The sequence below is a fragment of the Pinus tabuliformis genome, chromosome 3_2 (genome assembly GCF_031772625.1).
Source record: "Pinus tabuliformis cultivar Carrire ecotype Pingquan chromosome 3_2, CPIR1, whole genome shotgun sequence".
NCBI lineage: Eukaryota > Viridiplantae > Streptophyta > Pinopsida > Pinales > Pinaceae > Pinus > Pinus tabuliformis.
Window position 1 is genome coordinate 422,652,727 of NC_142302.1, and position 15,346 is coordinate 422,668,072.

Genomic DNA, 15,346 nt, shown 5'->3' on the forward strand with positions numbered 1-15,346 from the left:
TCTTTACATTAAAAAATGAACAATTATTAGATGATACAAATGAAAAGACCTCCTTTGTATATATAGGAGTCTAAGGGGTCACAATATAATCGAAGCCTACATAAAAATAATAATGCAAGAGCACAACAATAACAATAGTTGGCTTCTAGGGAGAACAAAAATGAAAATATGGGGGCTACATGGGCACAAAAATAAAAATAATGTGGCTACAATAACAATAAAAATAAGGTGGCTAACTAGTATTATAGGCACCTAATAGGTTTATCCCTGAAGGGGATGACAAATGATGTGGTGGAGGTTAATGGATGGTGATTTACTACCCTCCCACATGTAATTTTATCAATGAGGAATGTCATAGAATTTATGGCACTAATGAGTTTGATGAAGCTTCAAGAAGTTATGGAGGGTGTTTATATCATTTGGTGGATTATGAGTTGTGAAGTTTGGATTTTGTTTATGGGTAGCGGTTCCCTGACAAACCTTCATTACTGTGGAGAGTAGGGTGGATACCTAGTGCAACCATACCTTGTTGACCATTGTAAGAGTTCATACATTAGGAAATAAAATTTTAATGGTGGTAATTTGGTCAATTCAATGGCCTTTGGCATAACCATTTCGGACCCCGGTTCACTCAGGGAGGCTGTTGCTATGGGTGAATTTTTTGGGGCACACTTTGTGGACCATATCACTAATAGGATAGTTTTGGAATATACAAAGGACTCTTCCACTCTCTTGTTGAGACAAGTATCAGTTTCTTTCTCCTTTATCATTGTAGTTTGTTTTTTTCTTTATAGATCTCTATTAATAGTGTGTTGGGTGTTGTTGGGTCCCTATAATGCTAGTGCTTACCCCATTACTATTGTATTTGTACCCCTTATTAATATTGTTGTGCCCTTATCATCCCCATATTGTTATTATTGTGCCCCATAGAATCCCTCTATTGTTATTTTTGTGGCTTTATATTATTATTGTTAGGTCGGTTGGGTTATATTGTGACTCCTTAGACTCCTATATATAGAAAGGAGGTTTTGTCATTTGAATCATCCAAGAATTGTTCATTTATGTAATGTAAAGGAGTTTTCCCCCTCGAAGAGGCTGAATTCTAAGGCGTTGATTTATCTTTTCTATCTTTTTCTTGAGCTGGTTTCATAACATTTGGTATCAGAGCTTTCGATTCTAGGGTTTCGCTGCTCCAAACAGGTCATCGTGGCATTTTCACTATAACTTTTTTCTACGACGTTTCAGAAGTTGTAAAAAAATCCATTTGATAAGAAATCATGTTGAACCTCGGGTCTAAATTTCAGAGCTTTTCGCGCTATATTTTAGGAGATATGATCTGAGGAAGTTGGTATTTTTGCAGACTCCTGAATTACATTCCAAACAGGCGACCTGGGAAAAAGTGTCATAACTTTCTCTCTGGGGATTAGATTGAAATTTAGTAAGAAGGTACAGAAAGAGGATGGATTGTAGCTTCTTTTATGCATTTTTCAGATCCAAAGGTCGAAACAGTGACTCGTGGCACATCATACAATTTCGCTCTACTGAACTAGTCTATAATCAAGTCACTGTGGGAGATTTCACATAACTCTTCCTTGGAGAATCGAATTTGGGTCAGACTTGTGGCATTGGAAAGAGGACACAGAGGGCTACTGCAGTTCACAAATTGAGATCTAGATGATTGGAAAGTACAGAGATACATTAGAGGAAATATCGAGCTCCTACAAAGTGAAAAAAGGTGCGTAGATTTTCTTAAATTTTTGCTTAAGCTTGGTTTGAAAATTTATTTTGAAGGAATTCAAAGGGCATAGTAGAGCATTATTATCGGTAACTGATGCCCCAAGGAAGGAAAATGCAAACACCTAGTAAGGAACCTGAAAGCTCTAGCATGACTCATGAAGAAGAGGAAGAAATGCAACATGATATATCAAAATTACAAGACCAAGTGCAACAACTGTCCCTTGCACAAAAAGGAACAAAATCTAAGATGGATGGTTTAAAGAAAGGCATAGAAGCTAAGATGGATTGTTTAAAGAAAGGTGTAGAAGCCAAGATGAATGACGTTGAAGCTAAGATGGATGATTTGAAGATATATTTGAAGACAGACATGGAAGAATTGAAGATAAATATGAATAAGTTGCTACAAGAAAAGGTCACTAATGGTGAAAGCATAGTAAAGGAAACTCATGATGAGAACAAAAGAAATGTTAATCATGATTCCATAGACTCTAATGTTGGATCAAAGACCCACCATATTCCAAAAATTGATATGAGGAAGTTTGAGGCAAGGATTCTGCAACATGGAAATTACAGATGGAGCAATTTTTCGATCTCAATAATGTGCAAAACACACAAAAGGTACATATTGCAACTTTATATTTGGAACCAAATCAGTTTGTATGGTATCAATGGCTTTTCTCTCATAAATAATTTATCACTTGGGAAATTTTTACGGAAGAATTGATAGCACATTATGAGGATACAAAAAGAAACACTTTTTTTAGCCAATTGATAAGTCTCAAACAAAAGGGTTCAATAATGGAGCACATTGAGGAGTTCCAAAAGTTGAAAATAAGGGTAAAAGATATTCCAAAGGAGCATAGGATTGATGTGTTCATAGGGTCTTTAAAGGATAATATCCAACATGATGTTCGCCTTTGGGAACCTGATTCATTAGAGAAGGCATTCAAGTTAGCAAGAAAAATGGAAAGCAGAATTATGGCAACCAGGAAGCATACCACTCACAACTATAAAGATGGAAGTGTTGTTGTCGCTAGTCTTCCACAACCTATAAGGTTGACACCAAAACAATTGGAAGAAAAAAGAGCAAAAGGGCTTTGTTACAGTTGTGATAACAAATACACTAAAGGTCATAAGTGTGGTGAGAAGAAATTATTCTACATAGATTGTGAAGAGGAAGAAGAAAAGTAGAAAGAAAGGTCAAAAGAAGAGGATATACTCCAAGAACAAAGCCTATATAAAGAAGAAATAAATCTGACCATATCTTGTAATGCATTGACGAGAATTACCACTCCTCAAACCATCAAGATAGAAGGACAAATCAAGAAGAAAAAGGTAATAGTGTTGATTGATTCAGGAAGTACCCACAATTTTATTCATTGTAAGGTAGCAACAGAATTGAATTGCTTCTTATATCCAACACCAGAGTGTCAAGTGATGGTTGCAAATGGAGGAACAATAAGTTACTCGGGAAAGTGCCATAATATCAAGCTATCCATGGGAGAATATGTATTGACTAGCCCAATGCTTTCCATTCCAATGGGAGGTGCTGATGTTGTACTAGGAGTCCAATGGCTACAATCCTTGGGTACAATAGCTTTTAATTTTCAAGAACTTTTCATGAAATTTTCTGTGGAAGGAAAGGAAGTTTAATTTAGGTGTATTGCAGGGAAACCGGGAAAGATAATCAGCTCTAACGGTATGACAAAGCTTCTAAAAAAGGAACAAAGAGGTGTAATTGCACAATTATGTTGGCTAGATGTGTCCACAGTGGAATCATCTATTTCTCCAGATCTCCAAAATGTCTTGGACAATCATTCCAAGGTATTTGAGACTCCAAAAGGTCTCCCACCTATTCGTGATCATGATCATGCTATTCATCTGATTCCAGGAAGTGTTCCTCCAAACATCAGGCCGTACAGATATCCCTATGCCCAAAAGAGTGAAATTGAACATATGGTTGCAAAAATGCTGGAGGCTGGTATAATTCAAGAAAGTCAAAGTTCTTTCTCTGCTCCAGTCGTATTGGTGCAGAAGAAGGATGGATCATGGCGCATGTGTCCGGATTATAGGGAGCTCAACAAGCTCACTATTAAAGATAAGTTTCCCATTCCTGTCATTGATGAATTACTAGATGAATTGCATGGATCAATTTACTTCACCAAGTTGGATATTCGTTCAGGATATCATCAAGTCAGAATGAAGATTGAAGACATTCTGAAAAAAACATTTAGAACTCATGAGGGTCATTATGAATTTTTGGTCATGCCTTTTAGCCTTACCAATGCACCTTCAACATTTCAAGGTTTGACGAATTCAATTTTCAAACCATTCCTTAGAAAATTTGTGTTAGTATTTTTTGATGATATACTAATCTACAGCAAGTCTTGGAAGGATCATGTTGAACATGTTGACAGGGTGCTGCAACTATTGGAGGAGAAACAATTATATGCAAAAAGATCCAAATGTTTCTTTGGAGTACAAGAGGTGCAATATCTGGGTTATATTGTATCTTATGAAGGAGTTAAGGTAGACCCTAGCAAAATTAAAGCCATTAAGGAATGGAAAATTCCCACATCCATTAAGCATCTGCGAGGATTTCTCAGGTTGACAGGGTATTATCACAAGTTTGTTAAGAATTATGGGAGAATGGCAACACCTCTAACAACATTATTGAAGAAAGATGCATTTTCATAGACTCCAGAAGCAACAAAGGCATTCGAACATCTTAAAGAGGAAATGTGCCAAGCACTGGTCTTAGCTACACCGGAATTCACAAAAACCTTTATTATGGAATTTGATGCTCCAGGAAATGGAATTGGTGCTGTTTTAATGCAAGATGAAAGACCCATTGCTTTTGAAAGTCGTCGAATCAAGGGAAAGTTTTTACACAAAGCTATTTATGAGAAGGAAATGTTGGCAATACTCCATGCACTTAAGAAATGGCGACCCTACCTAATGGGAAGACACTTCAAGGTAAAAACGGATCTTGATAGCCTTAAATACTTTTTAGAACAAATATTATCCTCTGAAGAGCAACAAAAGTGGGTCACAAAGATGTTAGGTTATGACTTTGAAATCATCTACAAAAAAGGAAAGAAAAAAGTGGTGACAGATGCACTCTCAAGAAAGGATGAGGATGTGGAAGCATTGTTGTGCGCCATTTGTATTATCCAACCAGATTGGATAAACGAAGCAAGGGAAGAATGGAAGAATGATGAAGAAGTGTGGGCACTTATTCGAAATTTACAACAAGATTCCAGTATGTCTAATACATTTAGCTGGAAAAATAATTCGTTATGGTACAAAGATCACTTATACCTCTATAAGAATTCCCAGCTAAAACACAAGATTCTTATGGAATTGCACACTTCTCCCTTAGGAGGGCACTCAGGATTTTTAAAAACTTACCACAGGGTTAAGAAGGAATTTTTTTGGGATGGCCTTAAATCAGATATTCAAAAGTTTGTGGCGAAATGTTTGGTTTGCCAACAAAATAAAGTTGAAACTGAATTAAGACACCGGGTCTATTACAACCTTTATCCATTCCAAGCCAACGTTTGGAGGAGGTTTCAATGGATTTTATCATAGGTTTACCCAAGTCTGAGGGAAAGAGTGTCATCATGGTGGTAGTTGACAGACATACCAAGTATGCACACTTTTGTGCATTATCACATCCATTTAAAGCCAATACAGTTTCTATTGCTTTTATGGAAACAATTAAAAAGCTACATGGAAACCTAAAGATTATTGTAAGTGACAGAGATCCCATTTTCGCTGGAAATTTTTGGACAAAATTATTTTCTTGTCTGGGTACTCAGTTAGCTCATAGCTCATCTTATCATCGTCAATCTGATGGGCAAACTGAGATAGTAAACAAATGTTTGGAAGGATATCTTCGTTGCTTTGTATCTGATAAAAAGACACAATGGGTCAAATGGTTACCTCTGGCTGAATGATGGTATAACACTTCCTTCCATACATCAACAAAAATGACCCCATTTATGGCACTTTACGGGTATCAGTCACCATCCATCACATCATATTAATAGAAAATTCTAAGGTTCAAGCTGTGGAACATCACATTGAACATCAACAACAAGTCCTCCAACTCTTAAAGGATAACCTCATGTTGGCACATAATAGAATAAAACAACAGGAAGATCAACATCGTAGCGAAAGAAGTTTTGATGTAGGTGATTGGGTATTCCTACGGCTACAACCATATAAGCAAATGTCCCTCAAGCAAGCTAAGAAGGATAATAAATTATCACCAAAGTATTATGGTCCATACAAGGTGTTGCAAAAGATTGGTACTATGGCATACAAATTGGAGCTTCCTGCAGCTTCTCAATTGCACCCAGTTTTCCATGTTTCATGTTTAGAGAAGGTTATAGGTGACAAGCTCCCAGTTCAAACAATATTTCCAGAACTTGACGAGGAAGGAAAAATTATATTGGAACCAGAAGTAGTCACAGAAACAAGAACCTGACAGCTACGAAATCAATCAATTTCGGAGTATCTTATCGAGTGGAAGAACTTATCCGCTGAAGATTCCACATGGGAGGATGAGAATTTTATACAGAAGCATCCATAACTTATCAAGCGTTGAGGACAACACTTTTTTGAAGGAGAGGGGCATGTTGGGTCCCTATAATGCTAGTGATTACCCCATTACTATTGTAGTTGTACCCCTTATTAATATTGTTGTGCCCCTATTATCCCCATATTGTTATTATTGTGCCCCATAGAATCCCTCTATTGTAATTTTTGTGGCTTTATATTATTATTGTTAGGTCGGCTGGGTTATATTGTGACTCCTTAGACTCCTATATATAGAAAGGAGGTTTTGTCATTTGAATCATCCAAGAATTGTTCATTTATGTAATGTAAAGGAGGTTGCCCCCTCAAAGAGGCTGAATTCTAAGGCGTTGATCTATCTTTTCTATCTTTTTCTTGAGCTGGTTTCATAACAAGTGTCTTGGGGTTGGGTGAGAGTGGCCAATGTGGACAATAAAAAGACTAGTGTCATTCTTTCTCTTCCTTGCTATGGTTTTATGTTACTAAAGGGTTTAATTGGTGAAGGATTAGAAGCATGACACATTTTACTCCATGTGGTTGTAGTTGGGTGTTGTGGGAAAGGTTGGAGATCATGTAGGAATGAGGGAGAGTGGTGGTTTTGCTAGTGGGTTGGTCTTGCAGAGTGGGGTCTGTGGTTTGTTGCATTTTGGGTAGTGAATGGTATATGTTATGAAGCTAGTGGAAGTATTAATAGCTGGTCATTAACATGGCTCCAGGATGAGCCAGTGACTGAGGAGTGTTGGCCATGGGGCTACTCTTCTATAGTATTAGTAAAAACATGTGTTGAAGGTATTGGTGTGGGTTGAGAAAGGTTACTAGTGGGGGCCTCATGTAGTGTTAGCGAGGACGGTACCAAAGAGGTGTTAGATGTCATGGCTAGGGAGCAGTGCATCATGTGGATGAGCAGGATAAAGGGGACGATCTGGAACAATAGAATGTCATCTCTCCTAGTATTTTATACCTTCCTCTGCATTTTGACTCAGTCTAAGAACAAATTCATTGGGTGATAGTAGTAGTGGAGTTTTTGGACTCGGATAGCCATGATTATTAATACAAGACCATTGGTTTTATGAATGACCTCTAGTCTAACAAATTTCATATGATGGATTAGTTAGTCTCCATTCATAGAGGTCAAAAAAGGCTCCAGGCATGGTTGGAGAACTTTAAAGGGAGAATGGAACATAGGGAGGAACATGCACCTGAAGTGCTTCACTAACTAAGGGGTAGTTACCCTGATGATGTAGCGTTGGGTAATATTGATGCTTAATGATTAATGTGGGTTGTGTTCTGATTGTTAGAATATTTTGGTCCCTTTGGGAAATTTATCTTTGGTTCTTAAGTTTTCTCTTTTTATTTTCGCCAGCTTTTAATCACTATCATCTATCCCATAAATCCGATTGGAGTGAGGCCAATGGTGTTTTGAAGCTATGCTCCTCGCAGTGTAAATCTTCCTTGAATTAATAGAATATGTCGAAGTATATAAAAAAATCCCTTGGGTTTATAACATTAATCATAGGGTTTCATATTATTCCCTTGGGTTTATAATCCCTTGGTATTTTAATATTAATTCCTTAGGCTTATTAATACCTTTCACTTATAATATTAATCTCTAACATTTATGATAATATATTAGGGTTTATAATATTAATCTTATCTTTGATATATTAGTATCATATTTTATAATGTTAATCCTATGGTTTAATATCAATCTTAGGGTTTATCATACCTTGGGTTTAAAATGTTAATATAAAGGTTTAATATTAATCCCTTAGGTTTATAATCCCTAGGGATTGTAATATTCTTAGGGTTTATATTCCTTGGTTTCAATATTAATTCTAGGGTTTATAAAATTATTCCTAGGGATTAATATTAATCACTTGGGTTTAATATTACTCCTAGAGTTTAATATTAATCCCTTGGGCTTATAATATTAATAATACCTTGAGTTTATTAATCCCCAAGGTTTATAATATTCATTCGCTGAGTTTATAATATTATTACCTTGAGTTTTTTAGTCCCTTGAGTTTACAATATTAATCTATTGGGTTTACTAATCCTTTGTGTTTATAACATTAATCACTTGGGTTTAATATTATTCCCTTGGGTTTATTAATCACTTTGGTTTAATATTAATTGTTTCACTTTATAATCCCTTAGGTTTATAATATTAAAATAATTTCTTGGGTTTGTAATATCAATAATCCCTTGTCTTTATCATATTATTGATAACATCAATAACAATATCATGTTTTTTTTTCCATTAAAAAAAAAACCCATGCTTTCATTCATATTGAAAAGAAAATACATTTTGTATATACACACATAAAGTGTGCATTCATCAAGAATTTGCCTAGATTCTTATGTGGAAAGCCTATGCATAGGAAATACTATTTAAATAATTCGTACAATCTTCAAACAAAACTAAATAAAATAAAAATAAAAATATTAGTACAATTAGGAAGTGCAAGTAATGTTGACATCACTAGTCTTCCCCTTCTTTCCTTTCTTCTCTTAGACCTACTGCCAGACCCCAAGCTTGTGATCCACTGGAACCAAATCCAAAACACCCATCAATGACTTTGGAGGTCTTTATTTGTTTGAATCTGAACTTTATGATACACGGGCCTTCTTTTTACTCCATGCTTTATCCTCCATATAATTCATTCTTTTACTCTAATTTTGTTACTTGGATAGGTACTGAAACTGTCTTACACTGGTTGTGGGTATTAACATTATAATCTTGAGTACCCCCTTCCTCATTGTCTAAACCTTCCATGAGCTCTTCTTCTTTCACCTTAGAAATATGTGTGTCTATAAACTTCCATCCTCTTGGCTTATCTGCCACCCTTTTCTTGGGACTTTTTTATTTCTTGGCATTTGTTCTTTGAATGTCCTGTTTGGAAACATTCCTACATCCAAAAGTTGTGTTCTCATAGTCTAGATATTGATACCACTGGAGCTCTCTATGTTTTACTATAATGTGATTTGGTAAGCCTTCACTTATATTTATTTCCATGGATATCCTAACAAAGGTGAAGAATCAATTCTTTGTTCTAGCATAGTCCCTCTTTTTGAATGCTCCAAAAGTGTTACCAATGTCCTCTAGTACCTTATGGGTCTAAAATGACATAGGAAGATTTGGGAACCTCACCCAAACTAATATTTTTGACACCACCTTGTTTGTTGCATCAAAATAGGAGAACCATGGGGTTGTAAAGAGCCCAACATTTCCCCAAAAACATGGCCCTTAATTTAATACAAAATAGTAATCCTTTCACAAATCGAAATGGGTAATGAAAAAACCTTTGGGGCATAAATAAATATCACAATTGTTTATCCAAGAGGAAAAGATACACTGTTTTAATGCTTTTAGATTTGGAAAAAACCCATTGAAATGTTAAATAATGACCACTTTTTTCATGGTAGAGAAGAGGGCATTTACCTATGAAATGTCAACTTCCACTATTTGGGAGAGCTCCATTTGTTCAACAATGTATGGGCTTGGTGTGTTTTTTATTTTTTCTAAAGAAGATGATGGTTTGTCTTTTAATACATCTTTAAAAGAGGTGGTTGTTTCTTTTTGTATTCTGGAACCTAGAGCTCCACCCAATAGCCCCACATTTAGTATTATGGTGGAGTCCCTTTTTATATGACAATCCATTATCTAGGTTTTATTTTCAAGTACCTTCTCTAACGACCCCGATTTAAAATTCCATGTAATAAAAAGACATTATAAAAGAAAAGTAAAACCAAGGTCATGGGACACACATTCCAAGCTGAATGAGGGGAAAATATTACATTTGGAATCACTTGTGGTTAATTATTTATTTATTGGCTATGGAAATTGGAAATAGCATTGGCAAGAGGAAAAATGAAATAAATAGAAAATTATTATTATATGATAGCAACAACATGTGGCAAAGTGAAAAAGAAATTAAATAAAATGAAAAAAATTCTACTTTAGTAGGCGGGGAAGAGGAAGAGAAGAAAGGGAGAAAACAGTGAAAGAATATACATGCAAGGAAAAATGAAGGAAAAGGATAAGAAAAGAAAAGAAAATGGAGAGACATCCTTCTATCATTCACTTTTGAGAAAAAGAAGGAGATATAGAGTACTTGGATAACATGTGGATAAGGAAGACACAAGCAAGCAAGCAAGGAACAAGCAAGTAAGGGAGTGCAAGCGGAATTGGATGAACAATGAGTAAGGTCAAGAAATGAACATAGAAAAGAGAAACCAACAATAAGTTTCTTGCAGGTAACAATTTGCATGTGTGATTATCTTGCTAGAATTTGGATGCATGGTACATGCATTGGTTTTTTGGTCATTTTTGTTGTCATTGGCATGGAATTTTCTTGGATTGACAGTCATGTATAGCCTTTATTTAAGACATTTCTTGGATAGCCATGATGGAGTGGGTTCCTTGTTTGTTTGAGCTTTGGATTTACTATAGATTTTGGATCCTAATTCAGCTGGTCTAAGGAAAATCCCTAGGGTTGAGGGTGGCTATGGTTTTCTCTCAAGAGCTCTTAACAGGTGCATGGAGACAAGTAGATTCGTTTGAGTATGGTGAAGAATTCTAAGACATCTAAGGTTGTATTTGTTTTGGTGATTTATGGACTTAGTAATCGCTGAAATCACTTTCTTATGAGGGTGGAGATGGTTTAAACTGTGGATTCCTTGTATGGTTATGTTTTGGTTCATCTCATGTGATCGGACATTCATGCTTGGAATATGGCATAGGTGTGATTGACTGAAATAAAGATTTTGGCTCAACGCATTCTATGGTTAGGTGGTAGATGGAAGTTGTTGACTTGGTTGGCACTATGCATATGTTACTATGTGTTATTATTTAATGAGATGAATCAGTAAAATTTTTGAGTTAATGTGTGATTTTATGGTTGGCTTGTCATGGCTTCATTCTAGTAAAATGATGGTTACATGCATACTACATTTCTTGTGATTTGAATAGCTCTTATTATAGATATTTCTCATGGTTGATATGCTCTTGGATGTTTTATATCGATGAATGTGTTAATCATTGTTGTTATAGCTAAGTATGAGAGTGTAGCAAGCCTTCTTGATGAACATATGAAGAAACTAATGAAATAATGATCATGACGTATAGGTATTATGTTTACAAAGTGTTTTTCTAAACGATTCAAATGTGTTGAGAAAGTTTTGAACAATAATAGATCTTGGAATAGAGCATATATATACAAATATTTTGTTGACAAGGTTCTGGAAAATTCTCGACAGTTGGCCTGTAGGAAATCTCTAAAACTATGGAAGAGAGGTCATGGCCACATGCACAGAAAGAGGATATTTCAGCCATAGCTACACAAGGCATTGGTTATGTGTGCATCTGCAACCTTTTAGCCTTACTAGCAAGAGTAAATGCATCTCGCTAAGTGGTAAAAATTGGTTAAAAGTTGTTCCAATTTAGAGAATAGGTTACTAGCAGAAATTATTTATTATTTGGGTGATCATTTGTCTCTAGGTGATGCAGTAAGTTTTGGATAACTGGACCCCATTTCCATAACTGAATATTGGGGGTTGGGTCATTCATAGTAACTCTTAGCTCATGTTTACCCTTTTAAGCATGTTAAAGTGGGTAAATGCAGGGTGGTTGTTATAGAGTGGTATTATAAGAGGTTCCCAACATTGGACCTTCAGGGAAATGGAGATGGTTATGAATGCATGTACCTTATTTATATGTTTATCATGCATGCATTTTAATTATTTAATTATTATTTCTATTATATCCATATACATGATTTTGGCATAGTTTTATGTTATCATATTGGTTGTGCATATACTGATATGATATTGATATTATCATGTATCATGCTATGTTAGAATGATCTATGTAGATGCAATAGCCTCACAAACATCAATTTGAGGTAATGTTTTAATTATGCCATTTGTTTTGTTTATCTAGTAGTGCTATGTTATAGAAAAATAAAAGGACAAGAGATGAAGAGAAGAATGGTTGAGTACATTTCATATGACTCTTCATACAGGCCAAATGAGAAATTAGTTGAATGAGAGAAATCAGTTGGGCAGTAGGGAGACAGAGACTCTCCTCATTTTGAAAATACATTAGAAAGCTTGAAGGAAGATATCATAAGTTACAAAGAAAATAATGAGAGGTTGATTGAATCATAGGAAATAATTGCAAAAACTTCAAGAAAAGCAAGCTGAGGTAAATGCAGTTATTGTTCAAATCCTTTTAGATTTACAAAACCATCGATAACTAGGGACCAGTAATGGAGACAAACAGGAAGCAAATATTAATGGGTCACACAGAAACAAGCCTCTGAAAAGGTACAAGATGGATTGTGGTGATACAATAAAGAGTGGTAGACTCTTGGACACACCTAATAAGAGGGCTAGTACACGTGGATTTTATTCTAGCTCTACTTCTAGGAGACATCATCCCCATCCCAACCAAAATTATCATAGGAGGAGTGAGAGGGAGTATTTGGCAGAGGAATTAAAGAAAAATAAGCCTCCTACTTTGGATATTGAGATGACCAAATAATGAGATGCAGAAGCATGGTTGCTTGGAATGAAGAAGTTTTTCAGAATTCATGATTACTTGGAGAATATGAAGGCCAAGATAGCTGCTTTCAGTCTCAAAGGAGAAACATATATCTAGTGGGAAGATTTCAAGCATGTTAGAGGCATAAGGGAAGAGGAATTTACTTGGGAAGAATTTGAAGGACACTTTAGGAAGAAGTACATTTGTAAGAGATATTATGATATAAAGGCTAAGGAATTATATGAGGTTAGGATGGTTTCCATGTCAAACGAGGTGTATACAACTAGATTTCTAGAGCTATTGAGATATGTACCATACCTCAAGGACGAGAGAGAAAAAATCCAAAGGTTAACCAATGGATTTCCACTTTCATTCAAAGACTGGATTAAGTTTGATGAGCGTCAGTCATTGGAGGAAGACATCAGGAAGTTGAATAATTTCTATCATGAATAATCAAAGTGCAAACCTAAGTTCAAGAGTGACTAGAGGGGTAGTGAGAAGAGTAAAGAAAAAGGGATGAATAAGTGAGGAATATCTCAAGATATAGATGATAAGGAAAATATGGCCCCTCATAAAGAGATCAATGCAGTTGAGAAAGGACACGAGTCTCAGCCTGTAGAGAAGAAAAATAAAGTAAATGGAAGAGAAACATTGAGGTGTTGTAATTTTGGTGGCAAACATTACAGGAGGGTTTTTCCATTGTATGAGGATGCTAGGCCTCAAATATTCAATGTTCAAGAGGCACAAACAATTGGGGGTGTAGCTTAGAACATTCCCCATATCTATGTAGTAGTTGATAATAAGTAGATGGATCACCATGAATGCATTACCCATATGGAAGGTGGAAGTAGAGGGAGAGTTCAAGCTAGAGCCTTAATGCATCTTGCAATAGAACCATCTCATGCTTCAAAACTTATCAATAAAGAATATTGAAGTGTAACAAATGCACTTCGGGGAAGAAGAAGCTACATGGAAGATGGTTGATCAAATGCAGGCATAATAACTAGTTTCCAATTAGAGCTGAATTCATGAATGGAATTGAAATCCCTTGAGAGATGATACGTTCAGTTGCATGCTTAATTATGTCATGTATTTTGATACATATGGCTAATATGTACGTTAATATATGTGATTAGTTGCAACGCAACGTGCTCAGTGCAACAGGGTAAGGAAACTGGTATATTTTTATATTTATTAATGCACTTACAATTGTGTGTATATGGTAGTGTGATGTGGGGAATCTCATGGAAAAAGAGACTGCCATAAAATAATTAGGAAGGTTTAGGCTGAGATTTTATTTATGAACAAATGGAAGCACTAGGAAATCACAGGGATTGAGCTATGGTGTCTATGGAATGTTTTGTTCTTTTGTTGTTTCATGATCTATCTGTGCCTGATTTATGATTTGGAACATGATTGATGCATGTATATGCCACTTTGTTTATGGTATTGTATTTTTGTTTGGATTTCTATATTTTCTTCATCTTGTCTTTCTGTTCTTGTCTTTCATGCTTTGAGGGTCTTACGAATTGGTTGGGGAAAGAGGAAAATTAATTGAGCTCGGGGAGAGTTAAGTGGAACCCAACAGGAAATGTAAGACACAGATGAATCCCAACACATGAATAAAGGGAAGTTAAATGCAAGCATATTAGCTCTAGTTAGGTTGGTTGTGTCTGTAGGCATAAATGGACAATGGCATGACAATCATGAGAAAGGTACTAGGAAAGGTAGAGTAAACGGGCTTGAGGTAATAAATGCTTTGGTTATGTTGAGAACTATTTTTCTCAATGTTGTGCATGCTTTTCGTGGATAAAGAAGGTTATCTTTACCTTGACCTTATGAAAAGTTGTAATTTTTTTTTATCATGATCATGATTATGCTAATGCACAGATATATATATATATATATATATATACATACATATATATTATGCCATTGTTTAACAGGGTTGTCAATAGTCATTCTTGTGGAACAATGATTGCTTTGATTATTTAATGCAGGTGAATGGCATGAAAAGGTTCTTGTTTTTATGAGGGATCGATTAAACAAAATAACCTAGGAATATCTATGATTTTAGTATCATGTGGATATGATTTTTAATATTATGTGTTTATAGTTGTGCCCATGTTTATGCTATGAACTGGGAAGGCTCAAGGATATGTCAACATAATGAAAGTAGTGTGATATGTGGCATGCTAGGACAAGCATGGATAGTTAAAAATACGACAGATCCCAAATTTGGATTGTGCATACATGTAGTAAGGCATGGGAAAGACACTAGAGGCACGATTTCCTCGTAGAGACCGTCTGGTCTTTAGATGTTAAGTGATATTGTTGTGTACATGTTATATTGTGCCATGTGTATTGTGTACGTGTTGTGTTGTAACATGTGTATTCATTGTGTTGTATCATGTGTATATGTGAATGTGTTGTGTTGTACGCCATGCGTATCTATATGTTTTGTATAATGTGTTGGGACAAGAA